We start from the raw sequence: 16,580 nt of genomic DNA, 5'->3' as shown, positions 1-16,580 counted from the left end.
GCACAAGCAGGGAAGGGGCAGAGAGAGGAGGACAGAGCTGGCTCTGTGCTGACATTAGCTAGCTCAAAGTGGAGCTTGAACCCATGAACTGTGAGATCATGACCTGAGCCGAAGTCAGACACTCAACCAACTAAGCCATCCAGGTGCCCCTACATGAATTTTTAAATGAGGTGATCAGTTACTACAAATATTCCTGCTGGGAGTTTGGCTGATATTTTACTGAATCTACTGATCAATTTGGGGGCAATTGATATTTTAACATTGCTAAAAATATGTACTCTTTCAACACATGCATGTCATATGTCTCTCCATTTACATAGATCTTTAACTTCCCTCAAATGTTTGCCCTTAAGGGGTGCCTGGGTGGCTCCATCAGTTAAGCACCCGACTCTTGATTTTCAGCTCAGGTCATGATCCATGGTGTTAGATAGAGTCCCATGTTGAACTCCTCTCCACCACCCCACCACCCTCCCGCGTATCAAGCCCCGAGTCAGGCTCCTCTGGGCATTCAACCTGCTTAAGATTTTCTCTCTAGGGGTGCCTGGGTGACTCAGTTGGTTAAGCATCCGACTTCAGCTCAGGTAATGATCTCACAGTTTGTGAGTTCAAGCCCTGTGTTGGGCTCTGTTCTGACAGCTCAGAGCCTGGAGCCTGCTTAGGATTCTGTGTCTCCCTCTCTCTCTGCTCCTCCACCACTCACACTCTGTCTCTCTCTCAAAAATAAATAAAACATAGGGGCACTTGGGTGGCTCAGTCGGTTAAGCATCCGACTTCGGCTCAGGTCGTGATCTCACAGTCCATGAGTTCGAGCCCCGCATCAGGCTCTGTGCTGACAGCTCAGAGCCTGGAGCCTGCTTCAGATTCTCTGTTGCCCTCTCTCTCTGCCCTTCCCCTGCTCATGCTCTGTCTCTCTCTGTCTCAAAAATAAATTAAAAAAAAACATTAAAAAACAAATTTATAAAAAAAGAAAACATTAAAAAATATTAAAAAAAAAATATTTTCTCTCTCCCTCTCCCTCTAGCCCTCCCCTGCTTGCTTGCTCTCTCAAAAAAAGAAAATATAATAATTAAAAAAATAATAGTGCTTGCCATTTTGCAGTGACTAGTCTTGCACAATTTTTGATAATTTAATTCTAATTATTCCATGTATATTTATTCTACCAAAGATAATAATTTTAAAAATGTCAAGGAAAAGGTACATAATTACACTATTAAAATTAATAAGTTAATAGTGCCATAGACACACCAAAAACTGTACCTACATGTGATAAGAACAAAGTAGAAAAATAAAAAGTAAAAGTAAATTACATGAGCATAAAAATATCCTCAATACCTATGATAAATATAAGGAAACATGTATAAGGCCTAACCTGAAACAAGAAAACATTGCCTAGAGTAATAAAGGAAATCACATTAAATGGAGAAATATACCATGTCATGTTAACTAGAAGAAATGTCAAATCCCCCCAGACGAATTTATATTCAATATTATCCCAGTTAGATCCTAGCAGTTCTTTGCTGGAAATTCACAATCAGATTCTGTAATTTAAACAGAACTGCAGAGATTCTGGAATAATCAAGACAATCTCAACAAAGAATGTCCTTCTCAAGTTGAAGAACTTGCACTCTCACTAAGACTTGCTCGAACGGTAACAGTAAGGAAGACAGTGTAATATTGGTACAAGGATAGACAAAGACACCACGGAAACACTACCAAGAGTCTGGAAACAGGCTCACTCATGTGATCATCCAATTTACAACTAAGGCACCACTGCAGCTCACAAGGAGAGAGAATGGCCTTGTCAATAAATAGTTTGATCACAATTCTAGGAAAAAAAAAACAACATAGGAAAATACCTATATGATCATGAGATGGGCAAAGTTTCTCAAGGTACAGAAAACACTCACCACAGAAGAAAATATTCATAAATTGAACTTTATTAAAATTATGAACTTCTGTTCATCAAAAGACAACATCAAGAAAATAAAAAGGCAGGGGGTGTCTAGGTGGCTCAGTTGGTTAAGCGTATGACTTAGTTCATATCATGATCTCATGGTTCGTGAGTTCAAGCCCTGTGTCAGGCTCTGTGCTAACAGCTCAGTCTGGACCCTACTTAAGAGTCTATGTCTCCATCTCTCTCTGCCCCACCCCACTCACACTCTGTCTCTCTCTCTCTCTCAAAAATAAATAAATATGGAAAAAAAATTTTATAGACAAGAAAAAGGCAAGTTGCAGTGTAGGAGGAGATACTTACAGCACATGTGTCTCACTGAGAGCTCATGTCTAGAACATGAAGAGAAACCTCTACATCCCTTCAAAATATTTGCTCCTCCCCCAAATTATAAATGGTTAAGTCCCAAATAGGCACTTTACAAAAAAGAATAACCATATGGGCATTGAGCATTTGAAAAGGTACCCAACATTATTAATCATCAAAAACAAATGCAAATAAAATCATGAGTATATCCCTACCAGAATGACTAAACTTAATAGTAGGTTTGGCAAGGATATAGAGCAACTCATGAACAACTAGAGCACGTGCAAACTGGGACAACCACTTTGAAAAACGTTTGGCGGTATCCCTAAATACCGAACATATATGTGCCCTATAATCCAAAAATTCCCCTCCTAGGTATAGACTCAACAAAAATTAGTGCTTGTGTACAAGAATGTTTGTAGTAATTTTCTTCATAATAGTCCAAGAATGTAAACAAACCAAATATTTATGAACAGCAGAATAATTAGTTGTGACATATCCATTTAATAGGAAGCTACACTGCACTGAAAAGCAGCAAGGGAGATTTTATACATGTGTAAATTTTTTGTGCTGTACATTTAAGATTTATGCAGCTTTTATACCTTAATAAAAATAAATAAAAAGAAAAATAGGGGGAAATCCATGGAGTTTTCGAGATTATCTTTGATGTGGAATAAAAGAAAACCTACATAGTTTTCAAGTGTTTCCTTTAAGAAATCTTCATAATGTCCTGTCTTAAGGATATAAATAAAAAATAAGAACTCGTATATATCTGGGTTAGAATTCACTCAGCAATGTATCAGTATTTCCTGGAGTGTAATCTGTTTTCCATTTCCTATTCCAAACTGGGCAATTACCCATCCATTTAGACTAATTTTTTTTTTTTTCCTGCTGAAATAGCACTACTTTTGGCAGCTACTTAACTATTCTGGAGTTTTGGTCAATAAATTATGGTGACATCTGCGGTCCACAATTCTTAAGCAGAAATGAAAGAAATGGGCATAATCATTAAGATAAGAAGAGGGAGGGGAAAGAGTTGTAATTGTGACATTAGACACAGTATATAAGAAAAGTTCTGGAGTTTTCTAATTAAATGCCTAAGAAAATGTGGCCTATACTACAAACTATAAAATGACACTGATATCTGGAAGGATACTTTTGGGATCCTTCACAATTCTATGAATGTGATCATAAACTAATAATATAAATTTATTCATCTTGACTATTATTGCCATATATCTGTAACATCTATAAGGAGGTTACTTAATTTTTCTCCTGACCTTCTAAATTAGTTCTAGAACCCTCTGTCTGACTTAATGATATTCTAACCCTCCTCTATGGAATCTCCCCTGACTTCCCTCATATATTATTCTTTCTGTTTTCATTTTTTCTTCTTTTATTTTGAAGGTATAAAGTTAGTTGAGTGAAAATTGGCAAAATCTAGTGAATAGGTACTTCATCAGGACAAAACTTTGCCCCCAGAGAGCTTGAGGCCCTCCCGGGATTCCATGTTTGACAGAAGTGTTGAGAGCACAACTAAACAAACAAGAAGGTATTCAGAGAAGCTGAGACAGATCTTCAAAGAAGAGTCAGTGGTTGGTTTTTAATTCCTGTGTGGCATTATGGAGCTTAATGCAGAACATATCAAAACCTTGGAAAGGTAATGGTGGGGTCATGAACTTCATAAGGCAGAATAATTCCCTATGAGAACAAAATAGAAGTCAAAGAACTCTATATTTAGATATGAACTACTAAATGGGGGAATACCAGCAAAACAATAATGCCTGGGCGAAACCTTCTTCCTCCACAGGTAAGTTCTTTCAACTGCCTATCCTGGGCTGTCTGGCTGCCAAGCACTTTACCGTGAAATATAATAATAACTGTGGTTCAAGTGTTCTTCATAACATTCACTTTTTTAAAAGCTCATATTGCTTTAAATATCCTAGTAGTGACTAATCCTCCAGTTTAAAATCTTTGAGTTTCGAGGCACCAAAGCTCAGTTGGTTGAGTCCAACTCTTGATTTCGGTTCAGGTCACGTTCTCACGGTTCGTGAAATCAGGCCCCACGTCTGGCTCTGCTCTGTCAGTGTGGAGCCTGCTTGAGAGTCTCCCTCCTCTCTCTCTCTCTCTCTCTCTCTCTCTCTCTCCCCCCATCCCACTTGCACTCTCTCTCTATTTCGAAATAAATAAACTTAAAAAAAATAAAATCGTGTAGCCACATTACTTACAAAATAAGTCCAGATCCTTAGAAAGATATAGGAATCCATTTGTGGTTTCACTGTTGCCTGGTTTCCCACCTTATCTGTCACCTGTCCACCACCCTACCTGAGGCACTCTATACCACATCTCCTACCATTGGGAGTTCAAGTCCAGCCACGCTCTTCCTGCCCAAAGACACGTACACATGCTATTCCTTCTGCCTAGAATGTCCTTCTGTATTCATGCCTTCTCTCATATTGTTCAAGGACAGCCTCAATAGCATCACAATTCTGTGATGCCTTCCTTGACTCTAATGGAATAAGCACCCCTACTCTGTGCACTCAAAGTACCTTTTGTAGTCTCAGCTATAAAATATATTAATAATATTCTAATTATCTGTTTGCCTATAACGTCCACCTCCCTAACCAAATATAAATTCCTTAAAAGCAGGACACTCTTTAGTTTATCTTGTATCTTCAACATCCAAACTAGTGGCTAGTACAAAGCTGGAATAAATAAAATATATTTTGTTGAGTGATTGTTGAAAAATTTATAATATATAAAATATATTTGTAAGGTGGAAGAATTTCATGACTTTGCAGACTTCGTTATCAACAGGATTCTGAAGAAATTGTTTGCAAAGAATGAGAGAAAGAGTGGATAATATAGAAAGACAGGATGTGCATAGAAATTTCCAGACTATAATGGTCTCTTTTATGTAACTCAAAAGAAATGAAACATGTTCACACAAAAATTTGTACACAAATGTTCATAGCAGCGTTATTCATGACAATCAAAAGGTAGGACCAATTGAAATGACCATTAACTGGTATATGGATGTATAAAATGTGGTATACTCATAAAGTGGAAAATGATTTGACAATAAAAGGAACAAAGTATTGATAATATACTATGACATGGATGAACCTTGAAAACGTTTCATTAACTGAAACAAGCCGGTCACACACACACACAAAACGCATATACTGCATGATTCCATTTATATGAAATGCCAGCATAGATAAACCTATGGAGATAAGGAAGTAGGGGACAAAAGAGGACTGACTGCTAATGGGCAGGGGGTATCTTTTGAGGATGATGGAAATGTCCTAAAATGTATGTGGTAATGGTTACACAACTCTGAGAATATACCAAAACCACTTTTTAAATTATATACTTTAAATGTGTGAATTGTAGGATATGTTAATTATATATCAGTAAGGCTGCTATTAAAACAAAAGAGGCTCTTTTGGTGAAATTCTATCTCTTTTAAATAAATATTCAGCCAATTTGAAGGGACAGAGCCCATCTGGCCCTTGAATGCTGTGTTGGTCCCCACTGAGATGGCAATGGTATGGTTTTGTGCCTTGGTGCTGACATCCACCACCAACACTTTTGAACTTTACCACTGCCTCCAATGGTAAGGCCTCCATGAGGCCTTCCCATCCTTACTTCAGTCTTCTTGGTCCATCGGAATTTTTAGTACTTCTGGTCCTTTGGCGGGGCTAATGACTCTTACGTGTTTTCTCAGCTCTGTGCTGCAGCAAGTGAGACTCAGTATGTCTGTCCTCAGTCAAGGCTCTTAGTCCCCATCAAGGTAATACTGCACCACCCGCTACTCAACTTTCTTTTTTTTTTTTTTCAACGTTTATTTATTTTTGGGACAGAGAGAGACAGAGCATGAACGGGGGAGGGGCAGAGAGAGAGGGAGACACAGAATCGGAAACAGGCTCCAGGCTCTGAGCCATCAGCCCAGAGCCTGATGCTGGGCTCGAACTCACGGACTGCGAGATCGTGACCTGGCTGAAGTCGGCCGCTTAACCGACTGCGCCACCCAGGCGCCCCTCAACTTTCAACATTGGGTTCAGAACAATGTCTAGGAGGCCTTCTTGAGGGATTTTCAACCTCTCCAGACTATCTTCAAAAAAAAATCGGAGCACAGCTCCCAATATTCCTGAATTTATCCAATCCATCTGGAAATCTTAACTATAAAAGCTCCCACTAAGTTGAAGAGAACAATCCTTGTTGAACATAGGTTTCTGGTTTTAAATTTAAATTTATATTCATTGTTCTTCCAAACTAATTGTCATATGAAAAATGTAGTCAATATTACTATAATAATGTTTAGATTATCCATGTGTATGGACAAAGTTTGAAAGGACACATGAGACCATAAAGTTAGCAAGGAAGTTGGAGGTATTCTGAATGTGTTTTTGTTATATGATAGAATTATTGTTTTAATTATCAGTGAAATAAAGATAGCTGACCTTTATTTAACACCTGCCATATTTTAGGCATTGCAACATGTGCTTTAAAAGCACCATTTACCAGGGCACCTGGATGGCTCAGTCGGTTGAGCATCCAACTTCGGCTCAGGTCATGATCTCGAAGTCCATGGGTTCGAGCTCCCCCGCCCCATGTCGGGCTCTGTGCTGACAGCTCAGAGCCTGGTGCCTGCTTTGGATTCTCTGTCTCCCTCTCTCTCTGCCCCTCTCCCGCTTGCTCGCTCCCTCTCTCTCTCTCTCTCTCTCTCAAATAAACATTAATTTTTTTTTTTAATCACCATTTACCTAGGAGAAAACATAGGCAGTAAGCTCCTTGACATCAGTCTTGGTGATGATTTTGGATTCTATACCAAGCAAAGGCAGCATAAGCAAAAATTTTAAAAGACTACATCAAACTAAAAAGCTTCTGCCCAGCAAAGGAATACCATCAACCAAATGAAAAGACAACCTACCAAATGGAAGACAATATTTGCAAAATTATATACCACTTTCCTCTGCTATCCCAAAGTAGAGCGTTCCTATGAAAACTTTTGTAAGCCAAAATGCCATTCATTTATACGGAAAATTTTTTGAACATTTTCATACCCAAAAACCTCTCTTAGACTTTTCTGATACCTTAGGACACATCTTGCTAATGGATACACAAAATAAATTAAGATAAAGCACAGATATTCACACACATAATTCAAAATTATGGCGGCTTGGTGCTAAGATGGTGAGCATGGTTCCTGGGGAAGCAGCATGGTGGTGTCACTCTCACTGCTGGACGAGTGCTCTGCCTCTCTAGTGGCTTGTTGCAGAACAAACACTGATCACTATTTTTGCATTTCACCTTTTTCATGAAAACGAAAATCCTCTTCTTATTTCTTTCAGTTAATGAAACAGGTACTAATGTAGGTCTTTCATGAAAGTGGCATAAAAAGAAACTTCCAAAAAGTGGGCATATCTGTATCTGATAGAGGACTAATATCCAAAATAAATAAAGAACTCATATAACTTATGAGCAAAAAAAAAAAAAAAAGATTAGAAATGGGCAGAAGATCTGCATAGACATTTTTCCAAACAAGACATGTAGATGGTACATGAAAAGGCACTCATCATCACTAATCAGCAGGGAAATGCAAATCAACACCCCAATGAGATATTACCCCACATCTATTAGAGTGACTATTATCAAAAAGACAAGATATAACAAGTGTTACTGAGAACGTGGAGATAAGGGAACCCTTGTGCACTATTGGCGGGAAGGTAAATTGTGCAGCCACTATAGAAAATAGGTTGGAGTCTCCCAGAAAGATTTAACACGGAACTACTATATGAGCCAGCAATTCCACTCTTGGGTATTTACCCAAAGGAAATGAAAATACTAACTCCAATAGATATATGCATCCCGTGTTCATTGCAACACTATTTACGGTTGCCAAGACGTGGAAGCAACCTAATTGTCCATCAACAAATGATGGTTTAAAAAATGTGGTATATTTATACATTAGAATATTATTCAGCCACAAAAAAAAGAATGAAATCTTGCCATTTGCAGCAACATGGATAGACCCTGAGGGCACTATATTATGTGAAATAAGTCAGAGAAAGACAAATACCGTATGATGTCACTTACATGCAGAATCATTGAAAGAAAAAGAAACCAAGCTCATAGGGACAGAGAACACATTGGTGGTTGCAGAGGGAAGAGGGGGTGGAATGAATGAAGGTGGTTGAAATGTGCAAACTTCCACTTATAAAATATAAAGGTTTTGGGATGTGATGTACAGCAAGGTGACTATAGTTAATAATAACTGTATTGCATATTTGAAAGTTGCTAAAAGACTAGATATTAAAAGTTGTCATCACAGAAAATAAATTTTGTAACAATGTGTGGTGACCAATGTTAACCAGGCTTATTGTAGTGATCATTTCACATTATACACAAATATAGAATAATTATAAAATAATTATATTGCTCATCTGGAAATAATGTACACACAAGTTTAAACTGCATGGGTCCCCCTAAATGTGGATTTTTTTTTCAGTAAATACAGTACAGTACTATAAATGTATTTTCTCTTCCTTATGGTTTTTCTTTTTTTTAATGTTTTAATTTATTTTTGAGAGAGAGAGAGAGAACAAACATGAACACAAATACAGGAGGGGCAGAGAGAGAGACACACACAGAATCCAAAGCAAGCTCCAGGCTCTGAGCTATCAGCACAGAGCCCTACACAGGGCTCAAACTCATGAACCACAAGATCATGACCCGAACCAAAGTCGGAAGCGTAACCAATTGAGCCACCAAGGCTCCCCTTCCTTATGATTTCTTAATAACACTTTCTTTTCTCTAGCTTACTTTATGGTAAGCATACAGTGTATAATACATATAAACACACAAAATATGTGTTAATCAACTGTTTATGTCATTGACAAGGCTTCCAGTCAAGGCAAGGCCATTAGTAACTAAGTTCTGGGGGAGTCAAGAGTTATATATGAATTTTCGGCTGTGTGGGGTATCAGCACCCCTTACCCCCACATTGTTCAAGGCTCAACTGTGATGTTGTATATCAATTATTCCTCAGAAAAAAATAGTTCCTTTACCTGTCTTCCATTCACTGCTTTTCTATACAATGTCATTGGTTTAGCTCGTGTTCAGATTTAATAAACCACATTGGAGACATTTAAAACCACATAGTAACACACTGCTGCTAGAAGTTGTTCCTTCTCTAGAAGTGATAGACTCTTGAGCAAGTAACTTGATTTCTGAGGACTCCAATTTCTTCAAATGCATAACAGGCCTTGATAAACTTGTCTCTGTAGTATTTTGTTTGTTTCATTCCCATCATGCTCAACCCTTTTCTTCGGTCCATGCCTGTCACTTCCCTTACAACAACTCCAAGACTTTTTCTTATGTAAATTCACTTTCCGATGGTATTTGCTTAGTATTTAAATGCATTTTACACAAAATTATTTTGTACTTGTATTCAATAGTTAATAAGTGTATTTCACTGGCTTATGACAGGGGGGATGCATTTAATCAGACCTGTGGGATTCCACTATGAAGCACAAATGCATTTGAAGGACACATGTTGAGGGATGCCTGGATAGCTCAGTCGGTGGAGCTCCCAACTCTTGATTTCAGCTCAGGTCATGATCTCGCAGTTTGTGTGTTCAAGCCCCACATCGGGCTCTGCGCTGACATTGCAGAGCCTGCTTGGGATTCTCTCTCTCCCTCTCTCTGCCCCTCGCTCGCTTGTGCTCCCTCCCCTCTCAAAATAAATAAATAAAAACCTTAAAAAAAAAAAAGAAAGATGCATGCTGAAAGAATCCTGAAAATGCCAACAAATCAAGATTTAAAGTAGGTTTTGAAGAAGTCTGAACACACCCAAGCTACAAATTCATATTTGTGTTCCATGATGCCAGGCACGTTATAGACTTTTTAAAATATTTACTGAAAAAAAATCCTACAAGTATTAGAAGAGGAACAGAGGTGGGTTTACCATGAAACCAGTAAGATTAAGCTTCAGAAGCCCTAACTTCTATGAACTCCTCCCTTGAGGGCATGGGAGGGGCCCCATGAGCTTGTTCACACAGCTGTGGCGTTCTGTGAAATTTCAAAACTAACATGTACACTCACACTTGGTGTCTCTGTGTCTCTTCACTTCAATTTTCCTTGCAACACAACTCCTCTCATGTTAGGTGTCAATGATGTGGCCACACACATTTTTAGGTTCTGGCTAAGGGAAAATTGAGACGGGGATAGCTTTACTTGAGTTTCGTGAAACGTATTTATTTTGTTCACACTCACCTCTACTTTACGAGGAGGACACGATAAGGCGATGAATTGTATCATCACTTCAAAGGATATTGAAGATCAGTCAAGAAGTCACAAAATGCACTGAAACCTTCCAGCTTATGCATGAAAGCAACCTGAGTTCAATTTTCCCAGGTTTTACTTAGTCCTAAACTTTCCATGATGTTGCCAGTGCCATGGAGCATCATGTGACATTGCCACTATGCAATGTGAAACTGAAAGAAACTTTTCTGCATCTTCAACAAAAAAACTAAAAAGAGAAAATTCAGTCAGCTTATGCTTACTGAATTACCTTTCTATTCCTTCTACAGAAAATTATAAAATCATTGTCTGGGGAAGGAGAGATCAAATTATAGGCAGGCCAAAATGTAGGGAAAAGTATTACAGAAGCATGATAGACCATTAATTCCTAAATATGTTATTTTTATTTTTATGGATTTTTATTATATGTTATATATATTTATTTATTATATATATTTATATATATATTTATTTATATATATTTATTATTTATATATAAATATATATTTATTATATATATATATACATATATATGATATGTATCAGCTTTTAATATAAATTTATAAATTTTTTGAGATTCTTTTCCTCAATCTAAATACATACTTATTTTTAAATAATTTTGTAATAATTTCATGTTTCTTTTCTTAAAGAAGGACCCTCAAATTAAGTAAGGTACAGACTCCACCAAAGCTGAATCTACTTTAGTGAGAAAAGTCACAGGTAAATAATCTGAAATAACACGCCAGTTTCCTCCCCTTCAACAACAGTCAGCAGCTACAGTTTAAAAGGGTGCAGTTTCTTATGCAAGGAATAACGTGGAAGTAGTAGGGGCTCTACCAAATAAAAAAAAGGGAGATGGTACTCGATTGTTGTCTTTTTGGAAGAAGCATGACCAAGGGAAATGTAGTCGTTTGGATTGGAGCGTTGAAGAACGTTGGAAAAGAAAAAAAAAAAAAAATGTTGGGTGGGAATATTTCAGTGAAAAGATGCAACGTGGATTTGTCCATCCTGGTTTAAATCCAGGCTTGCTGGACATACATTGTTCGTGTATACACAACTTCCTGTAGGATCTATACACTGTCCATTTCTGTGTATCATCTTGAATGCTGCCTGTGTTTTTTTTTTAACTTAGGGATACACATGGCTTCTTAGCCATGGGAAAGAGATGGATCCATGATACAAAATGCTCCAAGGCATCAACGGAATATTAATAACAAATCAAAGGGCAAAGCATTTTAAATGCCAAGGGAAAATTCAAAGCAAAGAAAATTTGCAAATCAAATTTAAAGGAGAAAAAAGCTTAAACATAAAAGGTAGGGTTTGACAAGGTAAAATAGGTTCTCATTAGAAGTCATTTAGAGCAGTGAACTGCTTGAGGAATTTCCCTTCCTTGACCTGTCATACTATGTTTTCTTCGGAAAGGCAGAAGATGGGATACATTGTTTAGGAACCTAAAGCTGGAAAAACTCTGAGAAGACAAGATTAAGACAATATAAATCCAAACCATTTAAACTACTTGGGATAGTTCTTCTTAGAATTCCGTAAGAGGGGAAAGGTGGAAAATGAGGAAAATAGAAGGGAAGCTTTTCTCTCTTCCTCATTTCCTTATAGATGTAGGGCTGGAGGCATTGGTCATCTTGGAAAATAGGATATGGGGCAATCACACAACAATGTTGCCAGTATTTTGGACCACAAATTTTGTAGACTATCCCGTAAAATTTGTTGGCAGTTCTGAAAAATATCACACTGAGAGAGGACCCTTAATATTGATTACTTTTGTGTAACTTGACCTAAGGTCATTTAGAAGACTTTTGGCTCCTAAATGGCTCCTAGGGAAAACATTCAATGTGATTGGTTATTTTTAAACATTTTTCTTATATACTGATTTATGATTTTCAGATATGATTTAAGTAAGCAAGACTTCCTTTGACTTTGGTTGAGATCTACATAATCACATTGGTATGACTACAGGACTTATACCCATATTTGCATTTACATAAACAGCATAAGCATTAGTCCTTTCCAAGTAGAACATTGAGTAACAATTAGTTCTCATGAGTTCTCATCACCATTGTGGTAGGTTATATTTTCCTAAGATGTCCACATCAGTATTCCACATCCAACATGCTTTGCTTACCATGTGATGCTGGCACTCCTTCATTGAAAGATGAGGGTCTATATTTCCCTGCTTAAAACTGGATGGATCTGTGACTACAGTGGAAGCCATATTCTGTGTCTTCCCAAGCTAAGTCATAAAAGGACATAAGGCTTCCCCCTGTTCCTCTTGAGATGCTCACCCTGGGAACCCAGCCACCATTTTGTTAAGAAGCCAGCCACATGGGAAAGCCACGTGTAGGTAGGTGTTCCAGCATTAGCCTGAGGTGAGATTCCAGATGACAGCCCGCATCCACAACCGTGAAGCTTCAGATGATGTCAGTCCCCAGCTTTTCCATTACCCCAACTAATGCTGAGTGAAATAGAAAAAACTTGTCCTCACTGATCCTACTCACATTGCAGAGTTATGAACAAAAATATATGTCTTTGTTTAAGCCAATGAGTTTTGGAGTGATTTGTTATGTAGCAATAGATAGCCAGAATAATTATCACCCCAAAAATAGTCAGTAGGAGACATCAATAAATATCTCCAAGTTTTTTTTTAAAAGAGCTCCATGCCTAGGAACTCTCATAATTTATAAAAATGCTAATGGTGTTTAAATAAAATTAATGATAAACACTATTGATTATGATCATTTCTATGACAAAGAATAAAAGTTTAGAAAGTTTGCTTTAAGTGAGTTTTTTTTTTATTTTTGTCACTAGTCACAATTATGAAAGCTGCCTCCTAGGTATACCATGAATAATCACAAAAGATTGTTTTATTCCATTCTGTTGATATTTTACACTAAAATTATTTAGGAAGGCTAGTGTAACAAGGACTTGATTTTCTAACTGGAAAATTTATGTTATGAAATTCTGTAGTTTCCACTCTTTAACATGTTACCCAACACATTAATTGCCTGAAAAGCTTTAAGGAACAAATATTTTATTCAAAGGTTTATGCTTTTTTAAAAAACCACACTCGACAAAGAAACTTTTGACAAAATGTCTTCTTCTCAAGTAATATTAATGTGGGTCATTCATGATTTTTTAAACAATATTTCTACAGTATTATTACATTTTGATTGTGTTAATAATTTATTCAGATTTATCTCAAGGACTGTTTGTTCCTTAAGTCATTTTTTGATTCATGAATGAGAAGAATGGCAGGAAATTAAGCAGCATACAATTAACCACATCTCCAAGAGAGTCTTAATAAAATTCAATACACAATATTCTCTGTAAGATATGTTTAATCATTCAAGATGCTTAAGAATTAATTGTCCCCTGGGGCACCTGGGTGGCTCAATCGGTTAAGCGTCCGACTTCAGCTCAGGTCATGATCTCATGGTCTGTGGGTCGAGCCCCTCATCAGGCTCTATGCTGACAGCTCAGAGCCTGGAGCCTGCTTTGTATTCTGTGTCTCCCTCACTCTTTGCCCCTCCCCTGCTTGAACTCTGTCTCTCTCTTTCTCAAAAATAAGTAAACATTAAAAAAAGTTAAAAAAAAAAAAAAGAATTAATTGTCCACTCCCAGGTGTTTTAGATTAGGCAGAAAGTGAGACCATGTGTTTCCCACACTCAGAACATATTAGTATACAGACATTTGTTTTAATGTATAGGTAAATATAGGTAAATCATAGCCTGATAACAGTCAATGAAAAAGAAGAGAAAAGTAATAAAAAGCATGAGAGGAAAATGATGTTGAAATTATGATTTTTTTAAAAATTTGGCCAACAAGCCCAACAGAAAGGGCCAAATACTGGCTAATCTTTACATTGGCCTCTCTCTCTTCTTCTTCTCAGCATTGGACCCAGGGGTATTGGCTTGTTAAATTCTGAGCTTGTATAGAGATTTTGCCTCTGGCTGGCTCCTTCTGCTTTAGGAAAAAAACATTTTGGGAGCGAACAGATGTTTAAGAAAGAGAGATATCTAGAAATAGTTTATGTGCCTTCCTATTGGCACTCTAGAGTAGGTGATAAATGGGCGATTTAGAAAGAAACTAGATTATCCTGAGTTGTGGTAGAACTGAATTCTGCAGTCCTTTACATTGTAGCAGATTCCCAGTATTTAGCATGGGTCTTAGGGGACATACGTACAGTACTTATCAATATACTTATACTTATCAATATGTTATACTTATCAATATAAGCAGTGACTAGAGAAAACTTTGTCAAGAAGAAAGGCATGGGAAGACTCCTTTGTTGTGCTTCCTATTAAGGAGCAACTTGGTGCAAAGAAAGAATAACTTACCATCCTTTAGGAGCTTTTGTCCCAGTAATTACTCAAAGGTCACTGTGCATCTTAGGTAACCCACTTTACCCTCCCTTGTTTATTTGTGTTTAAGTAGGTTTTATGACATGACGTCTAAGTTTCTTTCCAGTTTAACATTTCTACGATTTTTCAATAACAGCAACAACAACTTCTGACATCTCTGAGTGTAAAACAAGCATATATATAGTGTTCTTCACTAGATCTGAACATAAGAGCAAGTTTCTAGCTTTAATGCTTAATCCTGGTATGACCTGATAACTCTATGAGGACATCCTTATAGATTACAGCAAATAATAATACACTGATTTCCACGTATAAAAAGCTGTTTGAAATGTCTCATCTTGATTATCCATCTTGATAATGATTTTAGAATTGAAAAATTTGCCCATTTCTGTCTTTTAATATACACTATACAAATGAAAGTAAAAATACAATATAGTCCCTGTTCTACAATTGGTCATAGGCAATACATACAAATTAGAACACGAGTAAAACACAAAAATTATGTTAAACAACCAAATAAATATTAAATTTATTCAATATCAAAATTCAATATCAAATAATATTGAAATAAGTGCTTTCTGGGAAATTGATGAAAGGGAAACATGGGGATCACAGGATTATACATAGGGGCCATGAAGACTGAGAGACAGTTGGGGACTAAATACAAGAATGTGAATACTATGCTTTAGAAAAAAATGATTGAATGGCTTGAAGCTATCTAGCCTAGACAAAGGAGACCAAAGGAAGATATGACTGCTATTTTCAAATATGTTAAGGAATGCCCTGTAGGTTACAGATCAACATATTTTGTGTTGCCCTAGAAGGGTGGGATTTACAAAGAGGAAAGTTTCAGTTGAGTATAAGTACAATTTAAACAATGTTTTCCAACCATGGAATGGTGTGTCTTCAGAGACAGTGAATTTCCCATTATGGAAAATATCTTGTTGGGAAATTTTTAAGAATATTTTTTCATTTGGGAAGAGATTGGACTACATGTCCTTGCACGAGCTAATGTATCTCTAGTCTGTGATTCTATTTTTAATTGAATAGTAAACAAAGGCAAGAAAACATTTTCAGCAAAAAAAAAAAAAAAACACTGAAAAAAACCTTGGTTTTGGGAAAGTAATAGGTTTCTAAATGGAGAATTATGCAAAAAAAAATTATGAATAAAAAAAGACAAGATGAGTAAATAGATTTAGCCAGGCATAACACCAACCTTCAGGGTGAGGGTTGGGACCTAGATCCAAAATGCAACCAGAAGTTGACAGATTAATAAGAGAAGAAAGGAAACAAATCATAAAGTCAATTTGATGCCATAGAAAAGGGTAGATAATAACTGTTACGCCATGCCCAGTGCTAAAATTAGGTCAGGCATCCAACAATTTTCGGATTGTAGCAGTTTAGATAGGAAAAGACCAGGACATGGGCTAAATCCTTGACCATGTATTTTTGCATAATTTAGGCCAAAGAGATATAATGGAGGAGAAACATGAAGATGAGAAGTTGGGAAAAATATATCGAAAGGGAGATGTGAGTTTAGTGAGTGAAGGTTAAGGAGAGAGCTTTACAAAGGACCTGCAGAATTTACACGCAATTCTTTTTTTTTTTTTTTTTTTTTTTTTACTTCTCCATCAACCAAAAGG

This window comes from Lynx rufus, unplaced genomic scaffold (assembly GCF_022079265.1).
Source record: "Lynx rufus isolate CCGP_SWC_20201006 ecotype Redwood Valley unplaced genomic scaffold, mLynRuf1.p SCAF_6, whole genome shotgun sequence".
NCBI lineage: Eukaryota > Metazoa > Chordata > Mammalia > Carnivora > Felidae > Lynx > Lynx rufus.
Note: the sequence above shows the minus strand (reverse complement) of the source record.